At 32.2% G+C, this 14946-nt stretch overlaps 1 long non-coding RNA gene across 1 annotated transcript; it reads right to left on the bottom strand.

Annotated features, from left to right (window-relative positions):
- Positions 1-11954: 11954 nt before the first annotated feature.
- Positions 11955-12607, bottom strand: LOC141723738 (uncharacterized). The gene is made up of 3 exons (XR_012576348.1): positions 12346-12607; positions 12083-12265; positions 11955-11996 (listed from the first exon to the last, which is right to left on the bottom strand). It is a non-coding gene; the product is annotated as an uncharacterized LOC141723738 (long non-coding RNA).
- Positions 12608-14946: the final 2339 nt, after the last annotated feature.

Below are 14946 nucleotides of genomic sequence, written 5' to 3'. Positions count from 1 at the left end.
CTCTGATGTACCAAGTGTTGTTAATCTCCCTGCAGGTCTAAGTACTGATACTTTCTTGCAGTCCATTCAATCTACTATTTCATCACATGTAGCAATCCCCATTTTTACTGAAAAACAGTTCATTCACTCTACTATTCCACCACTTGAAGTAATCCCTGTTGTTGCTGAAGATATAGTAGCACAACTATCCATTCATAAAGTTTTATCCATTTGAGGGTCACCACATCACTCTACAGGAACTGAGATGCTGGAAGTAAATTTAGAAGCTCCGGTTCATTTATCTATAATTCTTGAAGATGTGGAGTTACTGCTGCTGGTATTGAAGCTTTTGAAGCTGTTGAATCACATATTGCACCAATTTCTGATTTTATCTTAAATGCTGAAGCTGGTAAGAAAGTTCAGCAGATAGTTCAAAATCCAGTTGCCAAGGGAGAATCTAATGATGGTGAAGAAGCTAATATTTCTAATATTCTTATAGATCCTGAAGATGATCTTTTCTTCCCTGAAGATATGCCTACTCATGTAAGGCAACAAAAACTGAAAGAGTTAGATGCCAAGAAGAAGCAGGATTATTTTGAAGCTATCTGGAATGCTAAATGGAAAAATGATACATATCCTATTTCCAGAACAAATGCTGTTGAACATCTGGAAACAGCTGAAAAGAGAATTCAAAATCCTGATATGCTGACTCATCTAAAAGCATGTACTATAGTTGTCAGTTCCTTCCATACAGCTTAAGAAGCAACTACTTCTCAAATCAATCAAGAAATTCAAGGCTGACTACTCTAGTTCTCATTGTTTGTTTCAAGGCTGACTACTCAGCAGGAAATTTAGAATTAATTGCACCAATTGTTGCCAAATAAACTACGATTGAAGCTAATCAAGCTAGATTGGAAGTTAAGCAAGTTTAAATGTCTGATCAACTTACAGAGGTACATAATTCAATGAAGCTGGTTCTTTCTCTACTACTTGGTGATGATGCCAAAAAAGGGGGATAAAATTATTCAATCTAAATGCAAGCAGCTGATATTGACAAATACCGATGATGAAAATCTTGATGGAGGTAATAAAGGGGGACAAAAGGATTGTGAAAGGAGAAGAGGTGAAGAGCTAGTTGGAATTAGCGGTTCATCAAAAGCAATCATTAGGTCTCAATCTAGACAAGGTGGAGAAAGTAAGAAAAGTGAAAGAAGAGTTAGAGAACTAAATGTGACTGCAACAACTCAACAAACTTTACAAGTCACAACTGTTGATGAAGACCAAGGTATTCCGGAGATTGAAGCTGGTGCAGAAGCAAGTCAATATCTTCAAACTCTAAAAGTGAAAGGTAGAAAGACAACTCTATTCTACAAGGATCCAAAGATTCAAGCATTTGACTTTGAGGTGAGTAGAAGAATATTTGAAAGAGAAAATCATGGAGTTGATCTAGAACAGCTAAGAAAAATGGAGGAAGAGTTCAAAAAATCCATGAAGATAGTAAATACTGATATTGTTGTTATCTCTCAAGATCTTTATGAAGATGATCCTTCTAACAGACCAGCCAAAGGTGTAGTCATAGTCAGGAAGAGGATGAAAGATCTCTCAGATCTCAAGCTATCTTAACTACTGACATGAAGCATAAAGGGAAAGAGAAGATAGGAGAGAAGTCAAAGCTTTCAAAGCCTAAAGCCAAAGCTATTGCAAAGAAAAAATCAGTATCTAAAGCAACTAAATCACAAATACTGAAATATCCAATCTATACAGTTGCTCAATCTTTTGGTACTGATGAAATTACTGAAGAAGAAGAAGTCAGTCAAACTCACCAAAGAAGGAAAATTTATGGAGCTGACTGGGCTGAAAAATTGAAATTAACCTCTGACATTGCTCAAGTTAATAAAGAAGAAGTTGTTATTCAACCAATCACAACCTCTGATTCTACTCATGTTGTTGATTTTTCAAACCCAATTCAAGCTGATTTATCAAATTCTGATTCTGAAAACATAGTATCTGATAAGCCGGAACTTACTTTTGAAGAAAAGAAGAAGCTACTATGAGGAAGTAAGAAATCAGCACCTAGAACAGATTCTTTTGAAACATTAAAGAAGATTAATAGTGGAAGTTCTCACTCTAAAAAACCTAGAATCACAATTGGTCTTGGAAGATCAAATGCTGATGATCCATTTGTAGGAGATGTTTTGACTTTAAGAAAGCATTCTAACTTGAGAGAAATTGGAGACAATGTGATGTTTGAAGACTTACATAAGATCATATCAATGCAAATTGTTATTGATCATGTTGAGGAGAAAATGATTTATTGTAATAAATCTTTCTCCTTGTTGTTGAGATTATTTTTTACCCATTAATTGAAGTTTTTTACCGTATTGTAGGTTTGTAGTCTCTCCATGCGATAATCTGATTGCTCTCTCTCTTAGAGTTTTTTCTTCTTTTAATATACGAGATCATAGATATGTATGACGTTCATAATAATGGTCCATTGAAAATAGTTTGAATGATATCAAGGATATGGACAATTTCTGGAACATGTTTTGACAAATCAAGTTTACACGATTCTCACATCTACACCAAATTGTTATGGCGTTTCTTCAAGAAAGTTCTAAATTCTGCGAGTTGCGCTACAATGAATATTATGTTGGATGATAGATTCAGTGGAAAAAATCTTAATATAATCTTTGTAACGTGTTCGATAAATGTTGATATTATTGCAGATACCGTACGGCTTATATTTAATTAAATATTTTACCTTTTTAAAAAAAGTAGTAAAAATTGTGGGCTTGGAACATGGCAGGATATTAGTGCCTCTCTGTCTAATTCTCGTTTCTCATCCTCTGTGTCGCTCCTCGTATAGTCATATATAAAACTAAAACTACATAATAAATCCAAAATATGCCTTAAATGATGTCCTAAATCAAAATTTAAAGTAAATGAAAAAAAAACTACAACAGTGACTTAGAAGTGCCTTATAAAAATAATAGGGCATCTCTCGTTTTCCCTATTTGTGACGTTGTCCTGGAAATCTCTTATTTCAATTTAATAATAAAAAATTAATGTACCCTCTTTTTCACACACACCTTTTTTCTACCTTCCATACTTACATTTCAAAAATATTATTATTATAATAATAATAGGGCATGAATATAAGGCTTGTTTTTGGAGTTCTCATTTACAATAATGTCATAACTTATGAGTGTTAGAAAATGTAAAGTTTGAGTTATATTTTAGACATGTTTATGATGTAAATTCCAGAAATTAATTGTTGGAGGTTATTTCTCGTAATCTTGATTAAACTCATTTTCTTAGTGTAATTCATAAAAATTGAGGTGAAGTTAGTAGTTTGGAAAGGGTTGTGTGATATTATCGCACATTGATATTGTAATGAGAGTTTGGGTGCTTTAAATAGTACCATGCGCAAGAGGAGTTTAGAACTATTAATTCATGTGGGTGTGCATGGTGTTATTGTGTTTCTCGCGCTCGCACACACGCGTTGTCGCCTCGCCAAGACACGATCGACTTGAATTGGCTCAAAGGACGATTTGGGCGAATGTTTCGGCGGGCAAGAAATTTTACAACTGGTTTAATTAAAATATTTTATATCTTAAAATATTATTTTAATTTGAATATCATTTCTGACTTAATTAACTGGATGTAAAATAGCCTAACAACTTATAAATATCGAATAGATTATATTATACATAAAGAATTGCAAGTGTTTAATCTAGTGAACATACTTTGATACATTTGTTGTTGACAGGAGGAGGACAACAGCGGCACTGCCAGAGGGACTTTGGGCTAAAACATGAAAGGTGGTTTTAATTAGAAATAACAATAATAAGTGGTTTTAGAATTAACAAATAGGTGTTTTTCAAACTGAAAATGCAGCAAATGACTAGCAATTTAAAGAGTGCAGCATGTATCCTAAACTTGCTAATTTTGATAAGCCTTGACATGTATTCATCCTTTGTGGAGCCTTAAAACTCTGTGCTAACTAGTCCAGCAATAATAATAGACTTCGGAATTATAATAGTTGGAAGAGCGATGAGTATATATGATCTTTCAGTATACCAGCAACTTGAATGGTCACTGCTCTAGTTTTACCAATCACTAAGAAAGTTGAGAAGTTCAATGCTAGTGAACAAATGGCATTGGAGAAGAAGATCAGGAAGTCAGAGAGACTTCCATCCCAGTTTGCTCCGAGAAGTACCAAGGTTCAAAAAAGAAATGTGAAAGTGCGAGTGGGAAACATAGCGACACAGAAGTTACGTAATGGGAGCATCTTTAATAAAATTCTGAAACAAGGAACGATAATGCAATACATATGTAGAACTAAAAAAACATAGTGGCATTAATGAGCTAAACAAATTTTTTTCCTTAAATGAAAAAATAGAAGGGAATTAACAGAAAATATCACCCCATCACAGAGTAAGATACAATAATCTAGGTACAACAATAATGATAGAGCAAGGACAATTGTGTATAAACATTCATAGGTTCATTCAGCAACAGGTGCACACAGCACACATAAGTAACAAAAAAAATTGAAGAAGCATTAAATTTAAACCTGCATGGAGCTATGTAATTTAAGTTAGTGATAGGATTGAGAGTCGACACTTTCTTTTGGAGGAGGATTGGGTTAAGACTAGCCTCGTAGCTTCTAAAAATACACCTGTGACTTGGTAAGCTATACCAATTACGTTAAAATGGATTTTCCGGTATGAGGAAACAAATCCAACACTTGTAAGCGCCATATAGAACAACCAGAGGAACGTGGCACTGCAAAATACAGAATTGTATGTAAGCAAATCTTCACTATATATAGAAAGAAATGTAAATTATATTTGAATCACAGAGTTGGGGCTTCAAGCATCTGAATGAAAATATCCGCTTGATGCAAATAATTATTGAGTTCAGACATTAATTATTGTAAGATAATACTAGTATTAAACAACTATAGACGTCAAAGTGTAGAGTCTTTTTGTAACATTGGTGCACCTGACTCTAACAAGTAACATCCATATGATAGCATGTGCATTTAAACAGGAACAAAGAACTCCGTGCTGTATTTTTAAATCTAGATTACAAGATTGTACAACGAAAAGATTGTAAATAACAGCAGTTAATTTAGAGCACTATTGAGCAGGGTACAATGAAGCATAAATACAGATTGCACAATCTACAATATTTACTCTAGTGCGTACCAAAGACTTGAAGCAAAAACGGTACATACTTCGATCACATATGTAACAAAATTCGTTATTAGACCCCTCAATCATATTATTAAAGATCTCTATAATGCAAGAAACATGAGATCCTTATACACCCGTATATAATGACTAATAAGGAAACTCTAACAATCAGGAAATCGCCAAATATTACAGCTAAAATACAAAATTAAAACACTGAGGATCAGTTTACATTCAGGTTCATTAACATACAGAAGTATACAGGTGACCTATTGTTGATTGCAACAGAGATCACTCATTGTAGCTGGCTATTAGAAAACCTATGTTAAAGTGACTTCAACAAACTAGTAGAGCATTATCTTAATAACACGAATGAAAATAGAATGTCACTGCACCAGACTATCCCATATGACTCGATGTAATCTATAGTGCAATAAAAAACTGGATATTAAAACATCAATGCAAGGATCTGATAGTATTCCAATTCCGGTAAGATTTAACATGATCAAGAGTTGGAAATTTATTTAAACGATAAATGATATCTGTCAACATTTGTTAAGAATCTTCGAATCATGTGAATGTCTCATAGTTGAACAATCCTTTTGTGTATATTTCAGCTCATTAATGTATGGGTAATAACAAGTTAAAAACCTAGAACCCAATACAATAACATAAAGAAAACAAGGCACATGTGTGCATAATAATTGAAAAGTAAAATTAATAATAACATAAGGCAAACTGCGATTGTCTTAAAGTCTACTATGGTGACACTAAGTTCAACTACACCGAAAACACACAATTACAGCTTGTGATGCTTAAACCAATTCCCATATGGCTTTAAACTAAATTCCCACCAGACACTAAGAATACTTCTATGTTTTTTTGGCCGGTTAAAATGTAAAGGATTGGGAATTTGCTATTTATGTTGTCATTTTTTAGCATAATTTTCATTCTTGTCGTAATTTCACTTCAACAAATCATCTACAACTTAAATCACTCTAATCTCCCACCCCATGTCATCCCCAATTCTCATCTCCTTCACTCCTATCTCCATGTCTCTCTATCATCCTTTTTTTACACCTCCAACTCCCTTTATATATTTAAATTTCAATTCTCCTAAACGTTACCTATCAGCTTCATAACATAATCAATCAAACAAAACAACAAGCAACAGCCTCATTCTAGACGAAACACCACAAATTTAGCAATTTCTACAACAAAAATTGTACACATCAGCAGCAAAACAAAACCTAACTTCCAGCGTAATGTTATATGATTCCAATCAGATAAAAAACTACGAAATGCACTCTCGCATTACATGTATCATCATAAAATAGCGGTTCAAAAATTTCATTAATAAAACAGGGAGAGAGAGAGATCATAATTAAACACTACCAACAAAGTCGTATAGATAATTCAAATCACAAAAAATAACCTGTATAACAACGGATTTGCTACTGTATCAAGTACAGTAAATCAAATTAGATTGATCTTCAAGTAATATGTAAACTTTTCCAAGTTATCTTTTCGCAGCAGAAGGCCATTATACGGACCAACACTTTTGAATTCAATATAAAACAGTGTATCGCGCATAAAATTGCAAAGGAATTATTAATATAATTCAAAGACATAAAGTTATCAAGATCAATCAAAGGCATACTTGATATAAATTGGATTATAAAGTTATTCAGAAATCTCAATACATACAAAAGAAAGTAAGGAGGGTCTATCTTGTATACTTGATTTGGAGGCTTTAATGCAAAGAACTGTTGGTTTTAATCAACAGGGGATATAACAGGAAAAATAGAGAAGTCATCAAAGTAGAAAGGCAAAAAGCTGTATGATATATAGAGTGTAAATACTCTAGTAAAAAATTACATTGAAGATTTGAACATTAATCCAATTTGATATAAAAATGAACTCAACTAATCAAGGATCTGATATTATAAACAAATATAAGTGCACTGCTGAATGAGGAGGATAATGAAACAAGATAATACATCAAGTTAGATGCTGCAAGTCAGAATATACAATCTAAAAATAGTTCATTGATTCACATACTAATAAAAACAATGAAACTAAATTGATTAAATAGCCAATTCGATAGCTTAAGTTGTTCAAATGCTTTGATAAAACAAAGCTTTGTAATACAAGAAAGTAGTACAATACATGGTAATGAAACTGAAAAGATAATGACCAACACTGTGCTTCGTTTTTTTCATATGCTACTATATATCTGCAATCACCACTTTACTCTAGTTCTTCAAACCCTTCAAGTGAAACAAGGCTCTCGCTGTACTTAGCAACTGTGCAGATAAAACTACCAGGAGGTAGAAGAAACTTCTTGGCAAGTTTTTTTGTGTAGTAATAATAATTACTGCCAGGACCAAAATATTTTTTTTTGACAACAATAAACTGTCCATCATCCAAATATAGAATTACCAGATCATCCTCTGACCTATTCTCAATATTGAACTGTTTAGTCCAAGACACATTACCGCAATCCACATCAAATGTCCATAGACTGTAAAATGATTCACCAACATCAATGGATTCAGCATATATCATAGCAAGAGAACCTTCAAAATTTAAAAGACGTGACATTCTTGGTTCATTTCGCTCATATATGGGATATTTGCCAGGTACATGATATGGATACACTCTAAACACTTCCTCATGCAAATCAAACGATAGTAACTCGTAAAAGCCTTCGAAATACAATACCCGTGGGTTTGAGGAAGAAAAACACCCACCTCTCCAGATGGATAAAACTTAAAAAACTTTATTGATTCAGGAATCTCGATCTCTTTCCAAGAATCCTCATTGGCTGAATACATCTCCACATGTACCGAATAAACAAAATCACGTGTCTTGTAACGAGCATACGCAGTGTACAAAACAATCCTAACAATCTTGTAATCATTACAAAAACCATCATAACCAAACCCTAGCTTAAACGAACAAAAGTGAAATGTTCTGGCAACTGGAGTTGGCTTAAATTTAGGAGTAGGTAGTATCTTAAATTTCCTAATCATCGGATTCCACAAATAAATAGTATCACATTCGAGATTGGCGAGACAAACAAGACCATTACAACACAATACGGAACCAGTCACAACAGTGAAATGTTCTGGCAACTGGAGGTGGCTTGATGTTTTATGATCAGTATCAATGTAAAACTGGTCTCCCAAAAGTTTGAGTATCGACAAGGGTTGTCGTTTCCGGGATTCAATCAAGTGAGTTTCGACGAATTGTGGGTTTAATATAAGATATAGCCAGGATTTGCAAACTGATTTGCAGCGAAGGAGGGTTACAACAGGCAGTAAGACAAATATTTTGAGCATGAGTTCTTCAGGGAGTAATTCGATACCATACCTCTTCTTGCTGCTGCTGCTTTTCTTGCTATTGTTGCTCCTGCTGCTGCTGCTGCTGATTCTTGCCATCTTCCAAACCCTGATTTTGTTGTGTAAATCTGTGAATTTGAGAAATGTGCCAACGGTGGGGGTGATGGGTTATATAACACTATATTACCAGCGTTATATAGCTAATATTACTGGATTTTTTTATTTACTAAAGATTCGTTGTTATAAAACTAGTAGGATAGCCCAATTGCATATATTTTCCTTTTATCTTTTTATTTTATGATTTTATTTCTTTTCTCGTACTTATTTAATTGTGATTTTAAAAAATATTTTTAGATATTTTTAATCTATTAAAATTATCTGAATCTCATAAATTTTTGCTAGATCGGGTTTCTATCTGTAATGATCAAAAATTTTTTTTTTTTAATTTGATGACACATATGTTATTTTAATCAACATACTCACCTAACACCTAATTTTATCATAATTACTTTAATTAATATTTATTTTATTTATTACTATTCATTTAGTATTAGTACCATTAATTCTCATTTCTTTTACTTATTAATACTTATATTTATCTTTAAATCATTATTGTATAACAAAATTTTATCATTAATATTTATGAAATATTATTTTTAAATACTAATATTTTTTATTTTGTCCCAATATTGATTCTTATATAATATTTACTTCCACTTATGTTAAATTAATACTCCATCTGGTTCATTTTATAAGTCACTTTAAATTTCACGTATTTAGGTGTTTTGAAGCTATAGTTATTATTTTTATTTTTTAAAATTTTCTTTTCTAAATAAAAGTTAAAAACAAATATTTTTATTTTAAAAAATTAAAAAGTCTCAACTTTTACCTAAAGTTTAGTGCGGATAATATAATGGACCACAGGAAATATCTATTTATAGCAGAATATTAATATTTATGTAATATCTATTCCACACTTGTTCAATCAATTAACACACAATTAATATGCACATTTATATTTAACTCATTATTATATATTTGAAAATAAATACATATTTATTTTATGGACAAAAAATTAGTGTAAATCATTTCATGGTAAACCCTTACATTGTCTATTTAATATTAATTTCATTTATTATTTATTTATTAAAATCTTGCATATTTAATGTGTATTATCAATAAAATATTATTATTTAGTAACTATGAATACATGTATACATACATTAATACATGCATACTTATATATATACATGTGCATGTATAATAATATTTGGTTAATGATTGATTTTTTATATTGAAATAAAATTGTACCTATCTTTAACCTAAGTTTAAATTCTGAAAATGAGAATTCGTACATTTTTAATTATCAGATTAGTAATATGAATAAGTGAATTATAATTGATAAGTAAAAACAAATATAATTATTTATAATTTAAATTTCACTAAAATCTAAAAAAAACGAATTTGAATTAAATTTATGTTTGAATAACAGGTCTTTAATGTTTGAATAATTATCGTATATTATTATTGTTATTATTATTATTATTATTATTATTATTATTATTATTATTATTATTATTATTATTATTATTATGTGATTTTATGGGTGATGATCATATATCACGTAAATCTAGCTATCGAATATTCGAATGACTCTCATATACGAACATCAACAACGTATAATATTCATAAGTTAATGAAATCTTTTATAATTTCGAGACATTAATGAGATCTTGCGGAGATGTTAATCTTGTGGAGACATTAAGCCGATTGAAAACATGTTTTTTCACAGGTCTGGTCAATAGTCAGTCAAAATTGGAGTTTTTTGAATGAAATCAGAGTTATAGTTAGAAGTTTTCGTGGTGATGAACTGTTTTCCGGTGAAACTTCATATTTCTTAGATAAACAAATTTTCGTTAGTACAAACATATATATCATATGAGGTTGTGTCCAACCGCCATGAAAGTAAAAGAAAGAAAGAAATTATATACACTAGTACAGAAAAGACCTAAGGCATCGGTCAAAAAAGGCCTAATGCGTCGGTTTTTTAGCGTAGTAAATGCAGGGGACGCTGTAGGTAAATGCCTACAGCGTCGGTTAAATGGTCGACGCAAAAAACTGTTTAGCGTCGGTTAAATAACACACGCAGAAGGCAAGAAAACCGACGCTATAGTTTTACAAACAGTGTCGGTCAATTAAACAACCGACGCTAAATCTTAAACCTGTTGTGTCGGTCTTCTTAAAATGCCAACACTATTGTGCCTATCAATTGCGTCGGTCTTCTTAAAATGCCGACACTATTGTGCTTATCAATTGCGTCGGTCTCACTAAAAAGCCGACGCTAAAAGTTGAAGAGCAAATGTGTCGGGTCCTAAAATGCCGACGCCTTAGGTCTATAATTTCATTTTTTTGCCTGATCAAATGTTTTTTCCTGATCAATTTTTTTGCATTTGTTTTTTCCTGATCATTTTTAACCTGTTTACTACACATATTTAAAACAGAGGTACACCCAAAAATTAAAAAAGGTTCACAAATTATATTAAAATGAAATTGTTCATAATTTTAGTTTACAACCCAATATTTACAAAAATTCATCCAAAACTAATGTTTTCATGACAAATCCCTCAGACTAACTCGATTCTTGATGATATCTAGACTCCTTGTAATTGTTCTGCACTCTCTTCTTGTATCTCCAAGTACCATGCCCTGAAAAAAGAAGTTTATATTAGTACATAAAATCATATATGCAATAAATTATTCAACAAAACATGAATTAATGGAAATATTTATTGTGAACATGAATTAATGACATGTACTGAAAAAAATTACCTGACTATAGACATTCAAGAGTAAAAAATTGAGCCCAAATCTCTCGTATCTCGCTAATTTCCTTTCTACCATAGCTTCTAGAACCAAGACCCTACCAAAAATTTAACATACTTCAAATATTAGTACTTGATTTTAAAAATTGTAAACCAATATTTACGATATTTTAGTTTCCTTACCATTTTCCAATTCATGTTGGCATTTTTTTGAGAAAGCATGACAATGTCATACATGTACCTCATCACGAAAAAACCGCATTCTGTGCCTCCTTTTTGTTAGGGACACTACACATAAATAAACAAGATTCATAAATAATAACTAAAAAGAGAGGAGCATATAATATAAGTGAAATAAATAAACCAAAGTAAGTTATACCTGAACCTCGGTGTGATGCCAAATAAACTCTTTTCTGTTATTCTTCAATCCACCTTGAGGTACATATAATTTAAATGCCCTGTAAAATACGTATACTTTCATCACATCACTTATAGGACTAGGTTCTATGTAGTAATTATACAACATGAAATTTGAAATTTTAACATACATTCGTGCAGGTGTGGTCAACCGTATCTTTCTTTCTTTTTTCAACGAATCAAACACGTATATAGCACTTTCATTGAGACAAAAAAGTAGCAACATCCAATGATCTCTACAATAAAAATATATATAATATATTAGCCGGAATATAATTATATAATATATATAGCATGAAAATTACTATGATTTTATTCTTACTCTTGGATGTAAGGGGCTAGGATATAACGTTTATCCTTATTAGCAACCAAAAGACTTGTCATGTAATCAGTTGCTTCGTCCTTGCGTTTTTGCTGCTCATGATTATGTGGTATTGCTAGTCTAGATGGCAACATGAATGCAAACTTATCGTCCTTCAATTGTTTGCACAACTTGCTAACATACCTACAAATATTATTTATCACAATATATGTGTGTGTGCTAATAGATTCTAAAGTGAATTAGGAAGAAAGACTGAGTCTTACTTTACAAACAGTTCCACAATGGGTATGTTTAACCAACTCATTCTCAAAAACTGATTGACATCTTCGAGTGTGATATATATTGGACCATCTCCATTTTCCTCAAAAATGAATGCATCAGATTTTTTAGAAGGGGGCCTCTTTTTGAGTAAGAAACTTAAACCTGCACAGTGATCACTCGAATTTATGTCATCACCAACTACTTGAGGGCTTTGCTTCAGGGGAGTCACCGACCCTTTACTTTCAACCTTTGATGACTTTTGAATTGGCGTCATCTCTTGGAGTTTTTTCTTTTCCAATATAGGATCCTAATCAAAGACATATTTATTGGGTTATATTTAATGGAAACTTTTCATAATTGAACCAAACAAGATATACCTGTCCCAACATCACAAGGTCCTTCGGCCATTGAACAAAGCTACCAGCTGCATTTCCTATTGTCTCGTGTTCGTAACATGGAACATGAAGTGGAGTAAGTTGGTATTCAGTTATAACATCATCAACTGATACTCTAACATTCTGAGGGGCAATCGGGTTATTATGGATCATCTCTCCCTGATTGGTTGGGAAAAGAGTCCCTCTAGCTGCAACAACTTTTCCTCTTTCTACATGTATTACACATAGCCGACAAAGTGTTGGAACCTGCAATATTCAAAATAATTTAGTCGTATAGTAAGTACTATATGTTTGATTCACTGGCCCCTGTGAATCAAGAGATTTAATAGTCCAAAATTATGTTGACAGTACCTTGATAGTTGAGAAATAATCTTCCGGATCCACCGAGTGACAACTACTTCGAGCATTATCAACTTTTCGGGCACCAGCATCATTTACAAATTGATCAGCCTCGAGTGACACACCCATCTGCTTCAACTGATTGAAGATGCCTTCCAATTTTGTATTCATCATTTCCTCGCACTCTTTCTGAACTTTCTTTCTGATTTATTCCGTAATGGTGGCCAATTCATCTGTCGATACAAGACCACTATGTCTCCTTGGCCCTGACTTAAATACATCTTTTATTTTCACGCCTCCACCAACGCCTCTAACACGTCCCCCGTGCTCTTTATTCCCAAGTGCACGTGCTAATAAGTCATCATGGCCTTGTGGAGTCCATGAACCTTCTGATGCTTGATTGTGTAACTCATTCTGTAAAATAAATTCATTAGAAACACTTCATTTCACAAGGATACCCCTGCTGATTTTAAAAAGTATAGTGAATTACCATGGTCAGGCACACATCCTTTGTCTTCTTATTTGGAAAGTAATGACCACCTTGTCCATCAGCTCTTGCACGTGCTCTAAGCCAATCAAAACCGCGTCCAGTACGCTCAGTTGATAGCATTGACAGATTGCTGTAATCAGGATCATTGAGAGAAGTGATGGGGTCATCAATAGACCACTTTGTTCTTTTTGAAGCATATCTACTAGGCCCCAGGTAATGAACATGTTCATTATGTTTCTGACTTTCTTTTGCCTTTTCGCTTATTTCCTGTTTAATAAAGATAAAAAAGTTTCATGTTAGTCAAAATTAGTTAATTCAGATGAATATAAAAAAGATGACAATGATGAAGAAGAATTCAGATGAGTAAGTTTGGGTTTCAGGAACATATTTTACTAATTTCTAATACTATTTTGAGAATTTGTTACAGTAAACTAATTTCTAATAATTTAAGTTTTATTATTTTGAGAATATTATTTTCAATTTCTAATATATCCCTGTTTATGAATTTGTTACAGTAAACAATGAAGAAATTGCTCCAGAAAAAAGAGAGTTGCACTTTTAAAAGGTTAGATTTTATAAATAATTTTTTTCGGTGCATCATGACTTATAAGTAGATTATACTAGAGTTTTTAAAGAGAGTATTATGCTAACTAATCAAGTATATAAAAAAGATTAATCAAGTTGTTGTGATAATTAATGAATTTGAATAACACTTATTTGAGTTTATTTGTTTCTTTTATCTTTTTAAGTAGAGTTAAGTTTTGGTTAGTATATAGTTTTCACCTTAATAAAAATTAGCCATCATTTGCAGAATCTAGATGTGTTATACTTCTTTATAATTTATAATTTATCAGACATGCCTACTTTCAGGAATTGACATTGAATTACCTTAAACTCTGCAGTCTCACGTCTCTGTTTGAATGTTTTCCACGTGTCCTCGGTAATGAAGCTATATTTTTCACACGGATCCTTGCCTTCTCGAAAATAATTCTTAGTCAGCTTTCCCTTGAAATCTCTCCACTGCTTTCCTGCTCTTTCTAACACGTTCTTTTTCTGTGAATCATCCAATTTCCACCGGGTCTGAACATAATGAGTAAGTTATAAATTACTAATAGTTAAATATTAGCAAGCAGCCAAAGAATGTTAAATACAGTTGAAGTTAAATGCCTTATCATCTTATTGTACCTTAATATCTTCCCATATTGCATCTTTCAAGCCTTGATTTACAAGGTCCCAACTCTCGATATTTATATCAACTTGGAATTGAACCACTGATCCTACATAAGTCCTAAAATCCTTAAGCATATCCCCAATTGGCTCACCATATTCATTGAAAGAAATGCTACAATCCAAATTCTATTTTGCGATCCTTCTTTTCA

This window comes from Apium graveolens, chromosome 5 (assembly GCF_009905375.1).
Source record: "Apium graveolens cultivar Ventura chromosome 5, ASM990537v1, whole genome shotgun sequence".
Lineage (NCBI taxonomy): Eukaryota > Viridiplantae > Streptophyta > Magnoliopsida > Apiales > Apiaceae > Apium > Apium graveolens.
Note: the sequence above shows the minus strand (reverse complement) of the source record. Positions and strands in the feature narration are given on the sequence as shown.